Here is a 25,023-nt window from a genome sequence, read left to right as displayed (position 1 = left end):
GGGTATTTCCGCGAGCTCCTCCTCCTATTTGTTGTTGTTCCACAAGTGCAGGTCCCTCAGTTTCAAACCGATTTCGAGCGGCAGATATTTTTTATGAGGAGCTTTTTAATGCCAAAAATACACTCGGAGCTTTGCCATTACCTGCCGAGGGGCGACGGCTATTAGAAAAACATTTTCTTCATTTTCACATTTTTCATGGAGATTCGAACCTACGTGCTCTCCGAATTCTGAACCCACTAACCAATTTGGCTAGGGCGGTCGTTGAACAAAATTACGCTCTACGTTATAGATTAAATTTAAAATACCTTTTTAGAAAAACATATTCTTTTTTATTTTACATTTAATTTATTATATTTTTAAATTTTTTTCAAAAGTTATTTTGGAAATATATATTTACGTCTAGTTCGCAAGTATCAAATACGATTGCCATGCGATGCCATTTGTAAAATGAATAAAATCCACAGATAGGGTGATTATTTTTGCCCCACCTTTCAAGAAGTCTTTGCTACGGAATTTGTTACAGTGGAGTCTGTATTCTTATTTTCCTTTAAAATTTATATTCTCACAACATACATAGCTTATTGCTTTCTATCCTTTCACTATTTCAGCCTTATATGCAAAAAATAATTCAATTTGCTTCCGATAATTGAAGAAATTATTATGAAATTAAAATAAGTAATCCGTCCAAATCCGCCTAAATTAAAAGTAAAATTAATAGCAAGAAAATCGCCAATCATCAAAGCAAAGTAAAAAATACTCGTAAAGCAGCGTTATCCGCACAAAAATAAAAACAAACGCAGTAAAAAAGCATTGAAATTCGCAAAATCACTGCCAACCAATTTGGCAAACACTTTCGCTGCAAACGACCGAAGTTCAATGGCAAAATTGCCCAAAACCAAATTTAGAAAACAAAAAAAAAAAATTGTATGGTGACTACATATAAATGAATGTGCAGTGTGTGTATTACAGAAACGAAAACAGTAATTAAATGAGCGCAGAAGAGGAAAGCCATTATGAAAATAAAAACTATAAAATAAATTTGTATAAAAAAGCAAAAAAGCTAAAAAAGCTGAATTGCATGGCTTGTGAGTGTGGCTATGTGAGCATGGCAGTCTTAGCAGTGTTGCTTGTTTTCAGTTATGGTTTTTGTTAATGAAATGCTGAGTGAAACGTGTATGCTTTTTTACTGTCAATGTGAATTATTGCAGATTAATTTCACACAAAGTGAGCTGTCTGTGCTGTAGAGGTAAAGGAGCCTGATATTGGTGAGAGCTTCAAATATGGAAGATGCAGTTGTGGAACTGAGAAACTGCAAATGGAGTGTCAAAATCTCATTGAAGGCAAAGGGTTTTAGCCGCTGTTTGCTTTATTTTAATGAAGAAACACATTCAAGATGTTGTGTATGTATTTTTGAAGAAAAATTAAAAAAGAAAACTGTGGTTAGAAAATATTCTACTATAGATGAAGAAGGTTGAGGATAAAAAGTATTCTACTTTTGCTTAATTTTATAGCAGAAGTCTTCGAAAACGAAAGTGGTGATTTTTTGATCAAATTTATTACGGAAGGCGGTAGGTACTATCAGTTATTGCCGACCAATTTTTTAAGTACTTAAATCTTTGTCTTAAAACAACGTGTGGGAGATGTGATCCTACTTCCATGCCTATGTAAAATGATAATCTCGTATCTGAATGATGACTTTTTCTGGCCCAAAGTGAGAAATTCGTATCAACTACGAGATTGTTTTTGCACAAGAGAAAAGCTTTCATCGAAAGTGACACACACAATCGTCGCTCGATTCATAAGGCAAAGGGTTAAAATAATGTTTGGCGAAAGGTTAAGAAAGTTAAGAGAGGTTAAGGACTAATGAGCTTTCAAAGCCAACCAACTGACTTAATAAATATTAGCAACAGTCAAACTATAATCATTTTCAAGTTAAATAATCAACATTGATGCACTTTTTTACTAAATAAAAAAAAAATATTTTGTGTAGTAAAAAAAATTATTTTATTTACAATAGTTAAAAAAAAATTATTTTGTGTAGCGGAAATATTTATTTCGACTTTTACGCGCTCTATTGATTAGCTGCTCGAAGACTGCAGCACTCTATTTTACAAGTGTCAAATATAATATATTTAAGGATAGTTTGATTCATTTTGCGCCACCTTGTATATATATATAATATATCGGAAGCCTACAACTGCCTACTTTGGTCTCATTATTATTACAATTTGTTTTTAGATAAACCACTGAGGCATTATTGTATATATTCTGGCACTTTCAAGAAGTTAAAGAATATCTTTTAACCTAATTTTTGAGGGAAACTAAATTATCCCGGGATGTATGTCAGTTAGTCCGGGAATTTTCGATATTTGAAACACACTGCGATACCGAAATCGTGGGATCCCGAAATTGGTGTTTATAATGGAAACAGTTCCATCAGTCTGATTGTGGTTTCGTTGTTTGGCGCAGAAGATTGGATAGCTTCTTTGCGGTACACTTACATAAGACTCTCAGAAGGTCCAGGAATCTATTTCTTATTTTAGAGAAATAATTGCAGAATTTTTTTTTGCCAGAAAATTCACTAGCTAATTTTTCATTGACTGTCGAGTGACTAATAGAACTAACCACTTACAACGCAGTTAATCATACCCAGCGGGTCTAACAGCCTGCACCACATTTTAGTTTCATCGAACTTCGTACTCTATCATTCAGTATAGAATTGACTATCTAAAAAATTTCGAAAACATCAATGAGAAAGTAGAATGAAATCTACGTTTTACGTTTCCTATTTTTATAAGCATAAAATTTGTATGGGGATGTTTCTTGGGTATGGAAATACAGAATCAAAATTTATTTTAGCGCCCAATCATATAATATAATAAATAAAAATAATAAAAATAACAATAAAATAATGAATTTCCTACAGTTCATTAGCGTGATAAAACTAATTTCATCTCTATCGATTTTACTTAACATTTCCCTCCTCACCTATCAATCCCAATAAAAGTTATTTTCTCGTTTTTTTTTCTTTTACTGACAAAGTTGCATTTATTGGCTTTTCACAAACAATACAACTAATTTATTTTCTCAAGCACAGAGATGTAGATATTTTCAACGACTCTGCACTCTACATACCCACGCCCTCTTTACTTCGCTCTCTCGCTGTCACTCCAAAGTGCACCAAAATTACCCATTTTCACCAAATAACCAAAATTACAAGTCATGGCTTTTCAACTAACTAAAGTAAGCCAAAGCTAAAAGCAGCAACAATCAGGCATGCGCTGAAGTATAGGCAGCGCATTATCAGCCTCATCAGCTCATCGCTTCGTCAACATCAACAAATTAAGGTCATCGAGGCGAGTGCATGCAGTAGTGCCGCCAGTGATATACAACACAGAGTGGCCAACAATGATATATAAATGCATGCATATAGTACATACATACGTACGTGCATATGTAAACATATGTGAGTGGAACAGAAACACATCCAAATGCACACTTGTTGTAAATAAGCTGGTGGAAGTGTAAGACTGCCTTCACTTTCAACTTTTCAACTGCACTTTCAAACCACATTTTTGGTCTTTCAAAAAATTTTCTCCACTTTTTTATTTGAAATTCCTTTCAGGTGAATGTTGGTACTTATGTATGCATTTATTTATTTTATTTTTTTGTGTATGAATACATCTACATGCACACATGTGTATGTGTGTTACTCTGTCCGAGTATGGTCATTTGCCTTTGTTAGTTGCTGTGCTTTTGATTATCAGAATTTTCTCTTCTCTTTCACTTAGGAATCTTTTTGTGTTTTCGTTTTTTCTTGCCTTCTTTGGCTGTTTCTTTCGTAAGTTTATATTTTTAATGCTTGCATTTTTATGATTTCTAAAATTTCATTTCAGTAAAAGTGCAGCAAATATTGTTTGTTTTTTATGCTTATTGTTCCCTCTGCAACGCTATGATTTATGAGGTCTTTGGTATCAATTTTAGGATTTATTGCATTCTGCTTATCGGTGTTTCTTGCCAAAGACAGTAGGCAGTGGTTAGCGTAAATGAGCTGCAAAAGAGTTCAACAGGTGTAAACTGCAAAGGCAGAAAAATAAAGATGGGAAAACTCTTGTCTTTGTTTGGAAAACTTTCATATTTTAATTGCCACTAAAAGCTTTTTATTAAGTGAACGACAATTTTGCAAACTTGCAGAAATTTGCAACAATGAAATACACATTTTTTTTGCTAAGAAAACTTTTTATAGCGCAGGAGTTAGTTGCTAATTTAGTATAAGGAAGGTTGGAACGTTTTTACAAAAAGCAGAAAAGTTTTCAATCTTAAATTATGTTTACTTAAAAATAAAAATATGTGAGCCAAATATGAGAATCACAGTCTTCTTATATTCACTCTTCTATTTTTCAATATTTCGCTTAATATTTATCTGTATTTATTAATAGTAATATAAATTATTAATAATAATAAATAAAAATATTTTATTGCAAAAATCTGAAAGCTTATTCCACAAATAATAGGTCTATTTATAAGTTCGTGCGGTTTTACAACAGATGGCGTAACTTGATTATTATTCCATCGATCCACATTTCCAAACATTCATTGGAGAGCTACTGTCGTAAGGCACAAACGTCAGTATAAGTTTTTTATTTGAAGCGTAAACAACAATATTTTTACCACACTTGAAAATGTCGAATTTCGTGCCAAATAATGTGTTTTTGCGGGGAATTCTTCTTCATTATTTTAATATGAAGAAAAAAGCAGCCGAAAGTCATCGTATCTTGGTGGAAGTTTATGGTGAGCATGCTCTATCTGAGCGAACGTGCCAGAAGTGGTTTGCACGCTTTAAAAGTGGTGATTTTGGCTTGGAAGACGAAGAACGCGAGGGTGCGCCGCCAAAGTTCATGGATACCGAATTGGAGGAATTGCTCGATCAAGATCCGGCTCAAACGCAAGAAGAGGTTGCAAAAACTTTGGGAGTTGATCAATCAACCATTTCCAAACGTTTAAAAGCCATGGGAATGATCCGAAAGGTAGGCCATTGGGTGCCGTATGAATTGAAGCCAAGAGACGTTGAACGCCGTTTTATGGCATGCGAACAACTGCTTCAACGGCACAAAAGAAAGGGTTTTTTGCATCGAATTGTGACTGGCGATGAAAAGTGGGTCCATTACGACAATCCAAAACGTCGGGCAACGTATGGATACCCTGGCCATGCTTCAACATCGACGTCGGCGCAGAATATTCATGGCCTGAAGGTTATGCTGTGTATCTGGTGGGACCAGCTGGGTGTTGTGTATTATGAGCTACTGAAACCGAATGAAACGATTACGGGGGATGTCTACCGACGACAATTGATGCGTTTGAGCCGAGCACTGCGAGAAAAACGGCCGCAATACGCCGATAGACACGACAAAGTTATTTTGCAACATGACAATGCTCGGCCACATGTTGCACAAGTGGTCAAAACATACTTAGAAACGCTCAAATGGGATGTCCTACCCCACCCGCCGTATAGTCCAGACCTTGCGCCATCCGATTACTATCTCTTCCGATCGATGCAACATGGCCTGGCTGACCAGCACTTCCGTAATTACGATGAAGTCAAAAAATGGATCGATTCGTGGATTGCGGCAAAACCGACCGAATTTTTCACAAAGGGAATCCGTGAATTGCCAGAAAGATGGGAAAAAGTAGTAGTAAGCGATGGACAATATTTTGAATATTAAATTTGTAACCATTTTACGTCAATAAAGTTTCAAATTTCGAAAAAAAACCGCACGAACTTATTCATAGTCCTATTATTTTTTTTGGGAATTATATATTTTACAAAAACAAATAAATAAATGTTGAACTTTGTAATTATTATATTAGAAAATATATTTTATTTTTCCATTGGTCATAAAAAAAGTAAAAAATGTAAAAAAGTTAAAAGATAAATTTCTAAAAGAAAATTTAGTGAAAAATCTGAAAAATACATTTTCTCAAATATATCTCTTTTCGGGGGCTTTTATGCTCATCTAAACATTTCCTAAATAAAGTTTGAGCATTGCAAATTTTATGATAAAAAATATATTCGTTTTTTTAGGTAGTATAAAAGAATATTTAAAAAAGTATTTTAAGCAAAAATTCTGTGAGGCTCGTTTAATAAATAGTTTTTTTCAGGAATTTTACATAAGTAAACACCGAAAAATTATTATTGATTTGCATTGACTAAAATTCCTATAAAAACGCTTGTACGTAATATGTAAGAAAGCAGAAATAAAACAATTGCTTTACAAGCTAGATGCCCAGCTTGAAGTAAAAATAAAGAAATGTAAAAGAATATTTATAAATTATTTGATTACAGTCTTATATTAAAAAATGTTTTTTTCATATTAAGAAAATCACATAAAAAATGTTTTTATATAAAAAACATTAAATTAAAAAATTTTCGGAATTTTTACGACCACCTAAATAAATTTTAAATAACTGCTTAAACAAATATACTTGAAATATATTCTTTTTCATTTGATTCGAAGCAAGAATAAATTAAAAAAATTTATATAAAAAATATTTTATTGAAAAAATCATGAAAACTTATTTTAAGTTTTTTACTAAAAAACAATATGCCTATATTTAATTAAAGACAATTTAATTTAAATTTCCCGAAAAAAAACAGTTTTCTATTGAAATGACTTTCTCAGAATTTTGCAATAAATTTTCTGGGTTTAAAAAAGAAAATTGTTTTATTTCTTTAAGTTTAACAAACAAACATTTTTTTACGAAAAAATAGTATATTTTTAAAATCAGACTTACAATCTTCAAAATTTATTTAAAATTTTTTTAGTTAACCCCAAATTTACCGAAAAAATTATTTTTTTTGGTCATGAGTTTCTCAGAATTTTTCAATAAAATTTCTTGACTTAAAAACGAAAATTATCCATTCTTTGTGTACATCTTTTCATACTTTTGTTCAATTATTTGAGGAAATGAAAAAATAATATACTTTCTAATGTAAAACCTGCAACGTTCAGAATTTATTTAACTTTTTTTTCATAAAATATAAAATTCCCGAACAAAAATATTAAAAAAAAAAAAATGTTTGTTTTGTTAAACTTAAAAAAATAAAACAATTTTCTTTTTTAAACCAAGAAAATTTATTGCAAAATTCTGAGAAACTCATTTCAATAGAAAACTGTTTTTTCGGAAAATTTTAATTAAATTGTCTTTAATTAAATATAGGTATATTGTTTTTTAGTAAAAACTGTTTAGTTTGTTATATAGGACTATGAATAAGTTCGTGCGGTTTTTTTCGAAATTTGAAACTTTATTGACGTAAAATGGTTACAAATTTAATATTCAAAATATTGTCCATCGCTTACTACTACTTTTTCCCATCTTTCTGGCAATTCACGGATTCCCTTTGTGAAAAATTCGGTCGGTTTTGCCGCAATCCACGAATCGATCCATTTTTTGACTTCATCGTAATTACGGAAGTGCTGGTCAGCCAGGCCATGTTGCATCGATCGGAAGAGATAGTAATCGGATGGCGCAAGGTCTGGACTATACGGCGGGTGGGGTAGGACATCCCATTTGAGCGTTTCTAAGTATGTTTTGACCACTTGTGCAACATGTGGCCGAGCATTGTCATGTTGCAAAATAACTTTGTCGTGTCTATCGGCGTATTGCGGCCGTTTTTCTCGCAGTGCTCGGCTCAAACGCATCAATTGTCGTCGGTAGACATCCCCCGTAATCGTTTCATTCGGTTTCAGTAGCTCATAATACACAACACCCAGCTGGTCCCACCAGATACACAGCATAACCTTCAGGCCATGAATATTCTGCGCCGACGTCGATGTTGAAGCATGGCCAGGGTATCCATACGTTGCCCGACGTTTTGGATTGTCGTAATGGACCCACTTTTCATCGCCAGTCACAATTCGATGCAAAAAACCCTTTCTTTTGTGCCGTTGAAGCAGTTGTTCGCATGCCATAAAACGGCGTTCAACGTCTCTTGGCTTCAATTCATACGGCACCCAATGGCCTACCTTTCGGATCATTCCCATGGCTTTTAAACGTTTGGAAATGGTTGATTGATCAACTCCCAAAGTTTTTGCAACCTCTTCTTGCGTTTGAGCCGGATCTTGATCGAGCAATTCCTCCAATTCGGTATCCATGAACTTTGGCGGCGCACCCTCGCGTTCTTCGTCTTCCAAGCCAAAATCACCACTTTTAAAGCGTGCAAACCACTTCTGGCACGTTCGCTCAGATAGAGCATGCTCACCATAAACTTCCACCAAGATACGATGACTTTCGGCTGCTTTTTTCTTCATATTAAAATAATGAAGAAGAATTCCCCGCAAAAACACATTATTTGGCACGAAATTCGACATTTTCAAGTGTGGTAAAAATATTGTTGTTTACGCTTCAAATAAAAAACTTATACTGACGTTTGTGCCTTACGACAGTAGCTCTCCAATGAATGTTTGGAAATGTGGATCGATGGAATAATAATCAAGTTACGCCATCTGTTGTAAAAACGTAACGAACTTATTCATAGTCCTATTACTTTAACAGCTTATTTCCTAATTTCATATAAAATAATTAATTTTTTATGATTTCCTATTCGTTCACATTTTATTTTTTATTTTACATTTGTGTGATATAAACTAAAAACTTTTTATTATTATGAAAAAAAAATTTTGTTAAATATGTTTATAATCAGACTACATAGAAAATTTTTTTTTTTCTAAAATCTTCAAACTCGTCTGAAGAATGAAAATAAGGAATGGCTGTTTAAACAATTATTTTTAATTAAAAAACTTTTTTTCGTTTCTTGCTTAAAAAACGCATCCGGTTTTTTAATTCAGGTAAAATTTATTTTATTCTAAATTAGTAAAACAACACAAATTTAACTTAGTTGTTTATTTTTTTTTTAAACGTGTCGTAATTGTGAACAAATAAACGCATAGCTGCTAGTAACTGTCTGTTATAATATTTTTAAATCAATTTTTTTTAATGTTTTGAAAAAATTCATTAAAATCCTTTTTGAGACTTATTTCCCGAAAATTTGCATTTACAAACATCGGCCAACACATTTTAAGCACTCGAATTAGTTGTAACATTTTTGCACGCCTTTCTTTTGTCACCATCAAACAACAGTTAAATTTTGCGGGATTTTTGAAGTTATTGAAATTTTTATTAAACTACTTAAAAACATTTGCATAGTCGTAAAAAATGAAAAATCGTTAAAAGTTTTAACAATTTTGGCACAGAATCATATAAACACACAAACGTATATACATACGTATCTGCATACATTGATTACCTCTTTTTTTGCATAGCTGGCACTAAACAAATGAGCTGCAAACTGCTACAATTTAAACTACGAAGAGCTGCAATAAACCAGAGAGCCGACGAAAAAAACAAAAATTGAGTTGGAAAAGTAGTAGAATAAGAACTTGCAGTTCGGGCAAGAAAGCCAATCGTGGTGCAGTAAAAAATTAGTGCCGGCTTACATTCCACTACGCACACAACTGCATATGTATGCATATATGGCATATGCGTGGCTTTGTTTGCTTTTTGACTGAATATGTGTTGGTGCTATCATCACATACAATGCTGTCGAACGAATGAGCGGCGCGTTGGCTACCGGCTGTTGGCTTGACTTTGTCATTTCCCAAAAGTCATTAAAGCAATCAACCGTTAGCAGCACTAAATGGTCACCTAATTCATTAAGCGATTAAGGCGAGCGCGCGCTGCTGGCGCGGCTACTGCTGCGGCTGTTGGTGAACTGCTCATGTGGCAGCAGCAACTATAAAGCAGACACAAAGTGAGAAAAAAAATTTTACTATCTTAAATACAAAATTAAACAACAGCTAACAAGCCCACAAGCTGAGCAAAGCTAACAGAAACTGGACTATCAACTGCACTGTCTCAACGGTTAGAACGATATGCTGCTGGAAAATGCGCAAATGAAATGGTGGGTTGCTACGTTTAGCAGGTCGGTCGACCAGCTGGTTGAAGAGCTCGCGAAGTTGGCCGGTTTGGCTGGCTCGCTAGTTGCCTTGGTAGCTGATTTGCTCCACACCGGCGATCGCTGAGTGACATTTCCAAAAAAGTTGGAAGTGAAAAAGAAATAGGGGGCTTTAAATTGTTGTTGCTTGCAGCTGTTGCATGGCTTTCATTTAAGAAATTTCTGTGTTGTCTTGTTCTTTACTTAAAACTAGCGTTATATAAAATGTGTGATTAGTCTTATGCTGAGATTAAATTAGTCAATTAAATTTTAGAAAATGGGATTATTGCTTACTGAAGGCTGCGGGCAGATTGAAGTCAAAATGAGGGCATCGAAAACTTCTTACGGTTTAATATGAAAATAAAAGGGCAGATTTATTTTTTTTTTTTTGAGATTTTCATTTAAGTAGAGAAATGTAAGAAATAAAGCGAAATGGCTGGAACACTTTTTTCGAAGATAATTGAAGATTTTATTAATTTGAACAAATGAAAATTGCTTAATACTAGACTCTTAGTTGCAATCATGCAACGGTCTTAAAGAATGTCTAAGAATAGTTAAAAAAAAAACAAATTGTATTGAAAATATTGTACATTTCCAAAGATTATTTCGGAGATTACAGAAATAAAAAAAAACTTTACTTTTAAGAAAGTCCGAAAAAAGCTGTTAAATCAACAAAGACGACTACATTCTTTACAAAAATAAACAAAAATATTTTCGAAAATTTGAGAAATAATAGTATTAAAGAATTATTTAATCTATTTTTCGCCGTCAAATTGGCCTTGAGCTCAACTTATTCAAACTAATATATACAAAAAATTGTATTTCCGTTTTAATTTGACCCCCCTCAAACATGCCTATCAATTTGCGAGTTGAAACAAACTTCAAGGTAATTCAAAAATGTTAAGCTGTAATACACAAATAATGTTTCTAAAAAACGATATAAATTATTTTATTAAAAAATATGTTATAGGAACTTTTCTAAAAGACTTACATTTTTCAAATTGAAAAACAAACAAATAATATTTTTTTCATATTTCTTAATATTTTTTTGAAGTAATAAAATAAGTAATCATTTTTTTTGTAATTTTTTTTTTCTTAATATTTTTTGAATTAATGAAACAACACAACAACAACTGCCAACTCCTTCAGCTCGATTTAAAAATTCATCTAATGAGATTCTGCAATTTTAATAAAATACGAAAGTCAAAGCACAAAGAGAATGAAAAATCGAATTGTTAAAGAAGTTCCCTTATTTTTCAAATTAAAATTGTTAGTACGAATATTTGAATTTTGCAAAAATATTTATTCAAATTTATGTCTACTGTAAAACGCTCGACCTCCAAGTGGATAAGACGCTGATATCCATGCCTTTAGCCACTTGTAAGCGCCTGATAGATAGAGAAGCCACCAATAAGGTAAATGCAAGTTGGCAAAACCTCTCAACATGCGAACTAAGCAAGCACACATGGCCGAAATGGAACAGCGGTCGATCAAAAAGCTTGGTAAGTTTTAACAGAGAAACTATAAGAAAATGTAGGCACCCACGCTAGAAGATTAGGACTCCCGTACTTCGATTTCTGTAGAAGCTGTCTAAATAGAGAAGAAGAGGAAACAGTCAGACACCTTTTAGTGTGAAAACTTAGCTATGAGGAGGCTGCGCACTCTTGATACGGCATTTTTAACCGATGTAGCGGACATAGCGCATCTAAAACTAACGAAGCTCTCCTCGTTTATTAAAGCTACCAGATGGTTTAAAAGTTTTCTCTACTACCGGCTGCTCCTTGGCAGGCAATGGCAGGCAATTTTTAAGACAATATGAACTTTGGCAATATAAAGAAAAAATTACAGAACGGAAAAAGGTGTGAAATTGTTTGTTGCCAATATAGGGCTAAAAAAATTAAAATAAAATTGAAATTTGAAAATATAATAGTGTGACTATTACTGAAATGTTTTTTTTAATTACCTGAGGTTCAAGAAATAATTTAAACCTAGCTTGAAATATAATCAATATTAAGAAATTCAAGCAAACACTTAAAAGTTTGAACTTTAGAATAAAAAAAATTAAATGAAAACATTGCTTGCGATGGAAATAATCTTAAGCATTACAGGCAAACACTTTTAAAGTTCCATTAAAAGTCTAGAAATTTAATTTCCAAATAAGAAAATCATACAATTTGAAAATTTTAAGAAGTTAGGTTCAGTTATTCCCCAACCTAAAAATGGCATGAAAAATTCATTCACTAATCAAAGCGTTTCAAAGTATGCAGCGCTGTCTCTTACACATTGTCAGCTGAGCTCTGAAAAATTCAGAGAGAACCAGTGCCACAAAAAAATGTCATAAAAATGCCATTGAAGCACCGTTGGCACTGCGGTGCTGCAACAAGTGATTTCCAGTTTTATACTCTTTCTTATGAACAGTTTTCGTTTTTTCCTTTCTACTAATTAAATTACTCGTAGTTGAGGAAAAGTGTGTGCGTGTGTGTGCATGTAATAGTTATTAACAAGAAAAAAAAAATGCTGCCATGAACAGTTTGGTGCGGCAACAGTGAGACAGTTATCATTTCGTAAGCATGTGCGGTAAATGGTCGCACACACACATATACCCATATACACAGACGTATGTACGTAAAAATATTACTACTTCTGTCACTTTTCATTTACTGCCAGTCAATGCACTGTGCGTCCTCTATACTTCACTCGCCGTTTTGTTTTTTCGTTGTGCTGTAACTACAAACTCTATGGAGCTTAACAGTGGCCAGTTATTGTTAAATTTCATAATTAACTAAGTGACAATAATTTGAGAAGCCAGACATTTTGTAGCTGTGTTTGGGGTTGACGTAATCGATATGAGAAACACGAATTTGGTGGTACATATAAATGGGAAGGTGTATATATATGTATAGGCTTATAAGCTTATATACGCTTGTAAGGGTATGTATACACGTGCAAATGTATGTATAAAATATTAGTGCACTATACATCCAAGAATAGTGTAGAAGTAAATTGGGTAAGCGTTCACCTTTCACTAATTTAGTTACAAGCTATAAAAGCGCGCGCATATGCACGCACACACACACACGCAGACACATTGCATTGCATCGATTAATTGTGCAAGCACTTAAAAAATCAAACTGCGCATAAGTATTACCGCAAACAAAGTAGCAACAACAAATTAACTAAGCAGAACAAACGACTTCGGAAGCGAACTTGTCCGCATGCGTGGCAAATTGTTACATGTAAATACATACATGCAAGTGCAGCAGCACGTAATAGGGGTAGCGTGGCACACAGAAAAAGTATTGTTACCATTGTTGTTGTTGTCTTTATAATTTACTTATAACATTATTTGTAGTACACATATATTATGATTGCTAGTGCGAGGCCGCTGCCTCTCAGGTGACGCACAATAAATCGAGTTAATTGTGACGGTTGCATGAAAAGGGTTTATTAATGGACGATTATGCGCCTTTTTTCTGGAGTATAACTGCTGCAAGGCAATGAATGTCTTAATAAAGGGGAAGTGGCAGCAAAAAAATAATAACAACTGAAATAGGAAGCTATTTGGAAGATATAGCGAATAGAAAATTTCGAATGATCAGTTTTGTACTTGCCATTTGATTTGTGAAAAATTTTAAAGTATTTAAGATAATAAAAATTTTATTAAATTATTTATAAAATTTTATTTTAATTAATTAATTTAATTTTATTAAATATTAATTAAAATATGTTCATTGTATAAAATATAAAACAAAAGAAAAAACAATAACACGCCACATGTAAGACCTCGAGTCGCGGAAAATTTTACTCAATAAATTAAATTCTTATATTATATATTTTCTGCAAGCCAAAATCAAAATATTTGCAGGAAGTTAATTATTCGGGCAGATTACGCCATCCACTTTTGAGTGAATTTCAATGCATTTGCGACAAAATTTCAATGAAATTCACTCTGAAATTCAGTGAAGTACGGAGCCTGGCCTATACACTTTTTGTTTACATATGAGAATGGAGTAATCCCTAGTCCAACCTTTTATATATGTCAAAGAAAATTTCTCTAATTTATTTGGTGATAAAACTTTATCTTAAAAAATGTATTATGTATTCATACGCGAGACGTTTGAAAAGTCCGTGCAAAGTTATGCTTGTTTAGTAGCAGCTCCTGCGATAACACACAGCAAGTTTCGGCCAGATCGGTCGATTTATTTGTATTGGCATTCATTTGAATCGAGGAAGTCGAGTGATTTTCCCTTAACCAGCTCACGTCTCAGCAGTTGTGGTCGAAAAATTAATGAAACAAGGACTACAACTCGTCTCACATCCCCACTATTCAGCAGACTTGGATTCTTTGGATCCCTCGGACTATTAGTTGTTCCCAAATTTGAAGAAATGGCTGGCGGGAAAAAGATTTTATGCAAACGACGAGATGATTGCAGTGACGAATGGCTACTTTTTAGATTTGGACAAATCCTACTATTTGGAAGGGATCAGCGGACTAGAACAGTGTTGGATGAAATGTTAAGCGTAAGAGAAGACTGTATCGATAAATAAAAAAGGTTTACCACAAAAAAATTAAATGGTTTTTATTTTTGCACAGACCTTTCAAATGACGCTCAAATATTTTCTAAACCTAAAATCAAAAATTTTCTAAATGAGAAAAATATTTTAAAAGACTAAACATTTTTCTAAAAGTTAAAATATTTTCAAAAACTAAAGCCAAACATTTTCTGAAAGAGAAAACTTCATATAATAAAAATAAAATTTGTTTAAAATATTTTTGTTTTTTAACTTTTATAGTCATCAAAATTTCACTCAGAGAACAAATTAAACTACCTATATTTGATCACATTTTCGACAGCTAAAAAATATTAAAAAAAATAAATTTTTAGGTAAAAATTTTGAAGTATTTTTTTTTATATCTAGAATTAAATTTCTTTTAAATATTGTGCTTAACACGCAGCTAAAAAATATTAAAAAAAATAAATTTTTAGGTAAAAATTTTGAAGTATTTTTTTTTTATATCTAGAATTAAATTTCTTTTAAATATTGTGCTTAACACGCATTCTTTGCAAAAAATAAGAAACCAAACGCATCACAAAATTCAAATTTAAGCATTAGAAAACAGAGAAATAAGTTAGAATCAAAATTATTTTTTTTTGTTTTGGTATTTCTTAAACTTGAATATAATTCGTACTCAAATTTTGATTAAAAATCTCGGGTTTTGAATTTGAAAATAAATAAACAGTAAATTAAAAATGAATAATAAATGTGCTTAAGGCTTCGAATATAAAAAATTAGAAAAAATTGTTAATATATATGTATAAGTTCATATCGGTTCGTTTCTTTAAGGAGCAAAGGGCCCCAACAAGTAAAAAATTATATATAAGTCATCAAAGTGCTGGGCTCCTCAAATCACTTTTGCTACATTTTCCATACTATGGAGCATACGAAGCATAAAAAAGGTAGATAGGCAACAGCTATGCAATTTCTTCTATCTTCATGTTGAGTCATATAAGCATATACATATAAGTTTCTAAATTATTCTTATTTAATTTTCCTCTGGTTCAAATATCAATTACAACTACAAATGATTTTCTTTCTTTTCATTTGCCCTCTGGTGGCAGTTTCCAGGGAATTATGCGCCTAGCGTTTCTAATTGTTGCCCATTGCGCTAGCGAATTGCCTGTATGAAGTTTTTAGTACTTACATACTTACATACATACACATCTATATCTACATACACATACACATACATATAATTAAATGAAGGCATTATAATTAAATTAGCCAGCTCAATGAGTGTGCATGCGCTTCCAAAGAAATATAAAAATGAAAATATGCGCATAAATGGGGGAAGCGCTGGATAAACTGGCAGATAATTGCTGACAGCAGGCATGATACGGTTTGTATAAAATCAAAAGTATTTACAACAGTTTTTCTGAAGAACTTCAACGGAACTGTAATGCAATTAGGGAAAGAAGAGATCTAACATATTTTAATTTATTCATAATTTGTGATTTACTGGTTCACAGTTGTCCACGAAAGAGCTGTTCTAAGGCTGATTTTTAGGCTTAATCTGGGGAAAGGGCAGTTATAAGACAGCTCACAAACACACTATTTTGCATAGGAAGAATGCGGTTAACTACTTCGGTTTGGCCCTAATGGGCAATATACTTGGCTATAGGTTTAAGGACATTATTTATTTTATGAATGTGCTAGAATGCGTTAAAATACACATTGCCATTTGGTGCTATTTTTTTTTAAATAAAAATTGTTTTTTTATTTATTTAATTTCAAGGAACTTTTGTTGGAAATATTACGTGAATGAAAATACTCAAAAATAAAAGTATTTTTTAAATATATTTTTGGCAAATATTTTTTCTTTTTTAGTAATTATTCTTTACTCAATTTAAATGTTTGTGTTTAATTTTAACAATTTTTTTTTTAAACTATATTTTCCATAAATTTTTAAATTTTGATAACATTATGTGCTGGAATTAACCCATTTTGAAAAAATTTTCGTTGCATATATTTTAAAATATTTTTCAAAAATATTTATTATTTTTATTTAACTTAAGTGTATTTTTAATATTCTCACGTTTTTTTTAAATTAATATTTCAAACAAAAATTTTAACTTTGATGCGATTATCTGCTGTTATTTTCATATGTAAAAAAAATTAAAAAGATATTTTCGAAATATACTTTTAAAATTTTGATTTTTAAATATGTTTTTGAAGAATTATTATCAATACATTAAAATAAAATTCAAAAAATTTTTTTTTAATTGAAAATATTGTTTTTGTTATTGTATTATTTATTTAATTGAAATATATTTTCGTAACTTACAACTTACAACTTTCTTATTATTTGTATTTATTAATTTTTTTATAATTTATTAAAAATTGTATTTCAAATAAAATTATTCATTTTGATGGGATTATATGCTCCATGTATTTATTTATTGCAATTCGCACCATGTACTATATTATTGTAATTAGACGTAATGTCTGCACATACAAACTTATAAAAATGAAAAGATATGAAATTTTTAACAACTTGTTTTGCGTTAAAAGAGTCGGTATTTTATTTTTTTCGAATCTTTTGGTTTCCTAACTTTTCAATATGCATTTTAATTGTTTCAGATTTTATTGTAGTTTAAAGAATATATCCCTTACTTCATACCTAAACCTTGCCAATTGGTGGTTAGTCTTGCGTGCATCTAAGAAGGGCTGAGCTGTACCATCGGTATGCTTAAGCATGACATCAAAGCTACTCATGTTGAAGAAGTCAGCCTGAAAATAACAGACTAATATGAGTACATGATGCCATCCCTTAATATCCATTACCCAATGCGGGATAGCACATGTACTTCGAGTAGCTAAATCTAGTGGACCTCACTGATATCTGTCCTCTTCAGTTAGACTTACTGTGCTGCTGAGGGCTCTGGCATAGCATATCTCTTTCCCTTCCTACTCGTGGGGCTTAATTATGGAGCAAAAGTATTAAAAAAAAAAATAATAATATAGCAGGCGAGTTCGCAAATCGGACACCCCTGGCCAATCTAGTGGTGCTATGATTCCAGAATATATTAAATTTATTGTTTTAAAGTTTTTTAGTTCTCGCTTATTTATTTATTTTTTGATTTTCAAAATATTTGATATCGTTTCTTTATTACATTTTATAAAATTTGGATATTATTTATATATTTATTATTAACTTTCCCTTGCTTGTTATTATTTATGGTTTTATTTTATTTTATGTTTTGTTAGGTTTTATATTATTATATTGTATAATATTTATTTATCTGATTGATGATTTTCTTGATATTCGATGTGATTTTTTACTTTTTTTTTAAAGCTGAGTGATCTATAAAACTTTTATATAAAGTGTCACAAGTTCAAACAGTATTGAGATTTAAAGAACATTTTTTAATTTTATTTATAGTAACAAACACAATATTTAATTTCGTTTTAATTGAAATAGATTTTTTTTATTTCCATTTTATTTGTTTAAAATGTAGCTTCATGAGAAAGTTGCTTCTTATACTAATAAGTATCATTTTATATATACTAGGCGCAATTTGACAACGCTTCTATAAAATGAATAAGAATCGTTAATAAAAAATAAATTAAAATTTTAACGAAATTAAAGAAAGTTTCTATTTTAATTCAAAAACAAAAAATAAATAAATAAAAAAATAAAAATTTTGCAAAATTAAAAGAAGCTCTTATTTTAATTCGAAGCATTTTAACAAATACTGTATTTATTGTAATATTTTATTTTCAAATCTTTATTTTTATTCTAAACATTTGATTTCAACTTCCTTTCTACAGAATAATACCACTGAGCTCTTGAAGCATTTAATAGCAAATAAAAGTTTCAAATTTGTTAATTTTACTAAGTTTAATAAATATTTAAGTTGTCTTTATTTTAAATATATTTTTGTTGTTTTTTATTTTTATTTTAAAAATCTAGGTTATGGAGTTTTTCTTCCATTTTAAAGCTGAATGGCTTATTAAGCTTTTAAAACATTTTATTTCTTTAAAATGTGGCTTTATCTAAACAAAATTCATAAAAAATTTTTTTTTTCTTTTTTTTTATTGCAACAAACTTTATATACCAAATACCTTTATATATCTTTATTTTCAAGTTTTTATTTTGATTTTTAAAATTTTTGATATCATAGTTTTCTTTTCTTTGAATTTGATTTTTTTTTCATTATTTCCCAATTTATATTATTTTCAACAGTTATTCATTTTAATAATAATACTTTACTTTTTTAATTTGACTTTATTTTATATATTTTTTTTATTTATAGTTTCCATACTATTTGGTAGGTACTTTTTCCATTTTGTAAAACAGAGTAACTCATTCAGTTTTACCAGAACTTTATTTGTTTAAAATGCAACTTTATTTTAATAAAGATTTAAAACTCAATGTTTTATTTACTCAGTTTTTATTAGAAAAATTATTCATGTTTAAAAAAAAAATTTTTCATTAAAAAAATTGAAAATTTTCGTTTTATTCATAAAATATTTGATTTTCCTTCATCTATGTTAAAAGTTCAATATTTCATTCATCTTAAAATTTTTTTATTTTTGTAATTGGGCATCAGTTTAACAAACATTTCCATTAAAATGGTTTTTTTTAATTTGTCTTTATTTAAAAAAAAAATTTGTTATTTGAAATTTTTTTATAAATATTTTATGTGGATTTTCCCGTCTGTGTTTCAAAGTTGAGTAATTGGTTAATCCAAAAAAAATATTCATTTTAAATTTGACATTAGTTTGGTTTAAAAAAAAATTTCAATAGGATTTCGCTTTTCCTTTAATTTTATGTGTTTTTTTTTTTTGTTCTTTTTCCATTTATGATATTGCTCTGAGAAAGAAATCTGCTGGCTTGCAAATATCCCAGTCTGCTTCTTAGTAATTTTTTTGTACTGGATGCAAGGAGCTACCTCGAATGGATGTTTTTTTATAGCACACAGTCGCTACTTAGTCACTGAGGGATAAGCTGGTATTAAGAACAAAAATTTGAAATTTTTTTACTAAGGTTTTTTCACCTGTGGCTTATTAACAGAATCTCGCGCTCTATGTGCTCCGCCATATCCTTCTTGCATATTTCCTCAAATGCTTATTTATATTTTTATAAATTCTTAACATACCTTTTCGCACTTTTTTGTCAAAATGCACGACCGCTAGTTGTATCCAAATATAATAAATATCCAGCAATATGGGGGTTTTTAATATTCAAAATTTTTCGAAATTATACAGCTTCCACAAATTTGAAGTAAGTTGAAAATTTTTTTCAAAAAATTTCAAATCACTTTTTTCTGATATTTTTAAGCACTGTTAGTTGTTTGAATACAATATTCAAGGAATTTTAGTTAGTTATTTTTCTGGCTAAATATTTGCTTCGTAATGGCTTCTTTTGCAAGGATGCAGCACTTATTTTCAGTTATTTATTTCTTTCCCAAATGGTAGGGACTGCCCGTTTTTTATTTGTTTTTTGTTTTTACTTGCTTTCGACACGTTTTATATTGCACAGATTTATATTTGCAAAGCAAATATTATTGCATAGCACGTATATATATGGATCGGTATGTATAAGTTTCGAAAACACGTCAAAGGATTGCAGACACAGCTACGAGTACCAGAGTATTTTATGTTTCACGCCAGATTTCGCATTTGGTTACGATTTGCCACATAAGCGCGCATGCACAACACAAAAGAAATAGTTAGTAATTACTTTTTTTTTTTTTATTTCAAAAGCAAAACAACGGCGGCGGCTCTTTGAAATATGCGTTAAATATTGAAATTTTTTAATTTACACTTTTTTTAAAGAGTTTTTCTTATACAAAAAAAAACTATGTGTGGACTTGCAGCGAACGTTTCGAGCGTTGTTACCACATCAATTGCATCATGGGCAATGACTTTGAACCTGTAAATTTGCCTCTTTTATGCTTTCTTCAAAGGTCTCCAACGACGACACGAAGCCAGTCAGCCAGCAGCAAGTGAGTTGCCCCAAAATAGTAACTGAGCCAAGTAGCCAAGGAAACAAAAAAACAAAAACAAAAAATACACAAATCGAAAAAAGCCAAGTAGAGAGCAACGCTGAAGATAACAAAGAAGAAGATATGTTGTTTTTGTAACGCCGCTTCTTGCTTAGTAAGGAGAAAGCAGTTGAGAAGTTGGCAAAAGCGGTAGCTTAAGAATGGCTAACCGCAAGCAGCCAAACACAAAGCGCTCAATACCGCCCCAAACAGAGCGCCCAACTCTCCAATGGCAACGATGAGAGAAACAATTTGATTGCCACAAGAAAGTTAGCAGACGATTGAGGCTGAAGAAATTGCGGACGCTGCTGTAGCCACTTGCAGGCATCTACACATAGCCATGGGAAGAAATAAGCGTTTAGCGCAAGCTGAGCAGACGAGAATAGCAGCGCTTGTGCCTACAATGAAAAGTTAGAAAAGCAGAGTAGAGCGCGCGTGATCTGCTTGAGCAGAGCGTGTTTGTATAGAGTAGAAACTGTTAGTGGAGCGTATGAGAGTAGAGTAGCGGTAAGAGAGTCACATTGAGCGCGTGCAATTCAAACGCATGCGCCACCGCAACTGCACAGCAAATGCTTGTCAGCATTAGAAAGGCGCGCTACTCAGTTGAAAAAACAAGCCACCTAACGATTTGTAGACTTGGAGTATGGCGCTGCTGAGCACGATGAGTAGCGCAAAAACTAGTACTTGCACACTCGCGCTGCTTCTCTCGCGCTCAACTAAGCTCACTCTACTCCAATTCTCCACACAACAACTCACCGTTGCACTCACAGCATTGAACTTGAACCAGGAGCAGCACTGAACTTTTCTCAACTGGTCTCACCTTCGCATGCAAAAGCCTTCAATGTGCTATGCTGACAAGATCAAGGTTACTCCAATGTGTCCTCCACTAAATCGTAAAATGTTGCATGCCGCATAGCTGCGATTGGTTTAACAGCGCGCAAAGCTAACGAGTGGAGAGTACTGCTAAGCGAACCGGTTGCGAGTTAACAGCATTTTTAGCTGTTGTGAGCCGAATAATTTTCATAGTAATGGCATGCAGGTAGTTATAAATGTTGTGGCAGCGGCATTGCAGATGGCATTTGTTGCTGGGGATTATTGTTGGCAACACATGCATTTGGCGGTTCGCCTCAGTTAACGCATAAGCAAACATACACGCATACATGGGTGTGTGTATGTGTTATATTTCTATTTTAATAAATATTTATTTCTTAAACTGCCTGCCAATTTTCTAAGGTCGCGTCTGTGCAATTGTCGTTCACCCAAACGAACGACTTAAGGGGCGAACTTCTTTGAACAAGGTGAGGGGCGTGTAAAGATTTTATTTCTTGTGAGTTCTTGCAAAATTATTTGTAAATTATTATGCGAAATAAAAGAGCAAACTAATATGAGCCCGCTTATTCATTTCCAAACTGGTCGCACTCAAGTCCTTTTCCGACTACATCGACTCTGTCCATTACTATTATTAAGAATTAAAATTATTATTAATATTTTTAACACTAGGCCATTATAACTACACTGATCAACACGTGGTCTGTTATACCTCCTCATTCCTAACATACATACACATGGCTGTATAGGCTTTTATTTTTGAGGGTTATTAATTAAGGGCCGTTGCTGTTATAACAACAGTCCTTGTGAAGCATAGGGCGTCAGACCTCAATCAGATACAGTTTTGCGCTATAACCCTTAATTCGCTCCATGATAAGCCGAGAGCCACCATTTTGGATTCGGTTTGAATGAAATTGTTGATGCACGGTCGTTGTAATAGTCTTAAGATCAGAAAGTTTTGGTAACAATAAGCAGATGTCATCGACATAGGCCAGGTATCTCAGCAGGGTGTTGCCAATCTTCCATTTGAGTGCCACGAGGATCTCCAACAGATAACCCGAAGAAAAAGAATTAGTGATAGGATACATCCGTGACGCAATCCACTCTCACCTTTGTGGAGCACTCGGCAGTTTGCTCTGTGGTAGTTTTCTTTAGTAAGAGCTACTAGTTTTACTGAGACACTTTTTCTCCGCAAAGCTGCCCATATGCATTCATGCTTGACGCATCAAAGGCTTTTTCGAAGTCTCTGAACAAGAGGTGTAGTTTTCACTTAAAATTCAGTGCATGCTCAATAATGATGCGCAGTCATACACATGAAAAATCGACATGAAAACTTGTCTAGTTCGTTCAAGGTGATTTTTAAGACGGTTCAGTATGCTTCTGGTTACTGTTTTTGAAATTGTGGGTAAAATGCAGATCCCGCTGCAATTATTGTAATTTTTGAGAACGCCTTTTTTTGCCAGTTCCTCTCGTGGGAAATATTTACTATAAATGTTAGGGGAAGCAATAAGGTCAATAAGTCCGTGACTTTTTGTATTTCTGACCTCTTTACTGAAAACCAGGCATCTGTCAGTTGACTCCTGTCAAAATTTGAACGTGCTGCGTCAGTTAGTTTGTATTTTACAGCTACCTTTATCAGACTACCCAGTAATTTGAGGAGAAAATGGAAAAATCTGAATTCCGTGTGCTTATTAAGCCGATTCACCCTTAGAAACCAACTGTTTCGACTGTTGTTTGGCCTCTGGTGTGTGGTGATGGATCAATGTTTCGTCCACGGTTGCAAAACGGCGCAAAAACTCCTCTATATTGCGATTAAACAACGCCAAACCTTCCTGTGAAGTTGTTATACGATTGCGTTTGTGGTCGACTGTGAATTACTGGGTAGTCTGATAAAGGTAGCTGTAAAACACAAACTAACCGACGCAGCACGTTCAAATTTTGACAGGAGTCAACTGACAGATGCCTGTTGACAGGAGAAGTATTTCTTTTTCAGTAAAGAGGTCAGAAATACAAAAAGTCACGGACTTATTGACCCGCCCTCGTAGTTTTATACTTTTTAAGGTTTTCTTGCTACAATTTTGGTGCCACTTGTATACTTATAAAAAAATTTCAAAAATTTTCCTAAAAAACCAAGCATTTCAATCAGAATTAAAAAAAAAATTAAGTATGCAGAGTTTTAATTCATTGAATTTTTGTGTAAAAAGTAGGTTTGAAGTGTTAATTTTTGCCAAATTGCTGAAAGTCTAATGCTTTTTTTTCATATCACGAATGGTTGACATTTTTTCATATGTAGGAAAAAATTTAGAGGAAAATTATTAAAAATGAATGCGATTTTTTAATCACTTCAAGGTTGCTCTTTATTATAACAAAATTCAATTAAATATACCCCTGTATACTAGAAATTGAAAAAAAAAAATCTGATTAAAAAAATTATGATAAGAATTTGAAAGTATGATATAAACTTGAAATTTTGATAAAAATTTTAAATTATGATAAAAATTTTACAAAAATTTGAATTTTGATAAAAATTTTAAATTTTGATAAAAATTTTAAATTATGATAAAAAATTAAAATTATATTAAAAATTTGAAATTTTGATAAAAATTTGAAATTTTGATACATATATGAAATTTTGACAAAAATTTAAAAATTTTGATAAAAATTTTAAATTATGATAAAAAATTAGAATTAGGATAAAAATTTGAAATTATGATAAAAATTTGAAATTATGATAAAAAATTGAAACTTTGATAAAAATTTGAAATTATGATAAAAAATGGAAATTATGATAAAAATTTGAAATTATGATAAAAATTTGAAATTATGATAAAAAATTATAAATTTTGATAAAAATTTTAAGTTTTGATAAAAAATTTAAAATTATGATAAAAATTTGAAGTTTTGATAAAAATTTATTGAATTTTTTTCTTAATTTGCAAAAGTTTGAAACTAGAATTTATACGGTTTTTGAAGAAAAATCAACGTTATTTTCATATAAAAATTTAAAAATTCAATCTGATACAAATAAATTATCGAGACTTGCCAATAAGTCCCAGTGCTACATTTATGAAATTCACTGTATATTTTGCCATTTTAACTGGAATTGATAAAGTATCATCATCATCATCGTTGCCTTTATTTTCCACTGGAGCAAAGGGCCTCAAATATTAAAGAATGCTGCCTCAAAAGCCTGTGAGCTTGAGCCGGTAAAATACTTACAAATGTCATTTTTGAGTTTTAGGTGGTTTTTAGAGACCCTATAAAAATAGTTAAACTCTTTTCTTTTGAATATAAACCATTGGGAATAATTTTCCAGATATTTATGAAGTGAAATTAAAGGCAGAAATTAAAATAAATCGATCTGTAAGCATTTTATATCAAATGTGCGGAAAAGTGAATTTTGCCACAAAACCTCAGTGATAATTTTGGAAGCGCTGGGGACGCGAGTAAATATAAAAAACAAAGAAAGCAAAAATCAATAAGTGTCTAATTTTTCTGAACATAGATCAAATTTACAGCTTAACACAAGAAAACAATTTCTTTTTTGGGCCTTTCTTATGAACATACATACATTTACATAAAGTGGCGCAAAATTCATCACCCTATCGGAAGATTTATAACTTTTGCAAATAGCATCGAACCTCAGTCATATTT

At 31.7% G+C, this 25,023-nt stretch overlaps 1 protein-coding gene across 1 annotated transcript in view; it reads right to left on the bottom strand.

Moving 5' to 3' along the window:
• The window catches only part of LOC128858914 (uncharacterized), a 109,365-nt gene extending 89,031 nt beyond the window's left edge, over positions 1 to 20,334 (bottom strand). The window contains exon 1 of the mRNA XM_054095491.1: positions 19,654 to 20,334. The gene's annotated coding sequence lies outside the window, so the exon portion shown is untranslated. The remainder of the gene's footprint in view (positions 1 to 19,653) is intronic.
• Positions 20,335 to 25,023: the final 4,689 nt, after the last annotated feature.

The sequence above is a fragment of the Anastrepha ludens genome, chromosome 3 (assembly GCF_028408465.1).
Source record: "Anastrepha ludens isolate Willacy chromosome 3, idAnaLude1.1, whole genome shotgun sequence".
Taxonomy (NCBI): domain Eukaryota; kingdom Metazoa; phylum Arthropoda; class Insecta; order Diptera; family Tephritidae; genus Anastrepha; species Anastrepha ludens.
The sequence above is the reverse complement of the archived record's forward strand: the minus strand, read 5'-3'. Positions and strand labels throughout refer to the sequence as shown.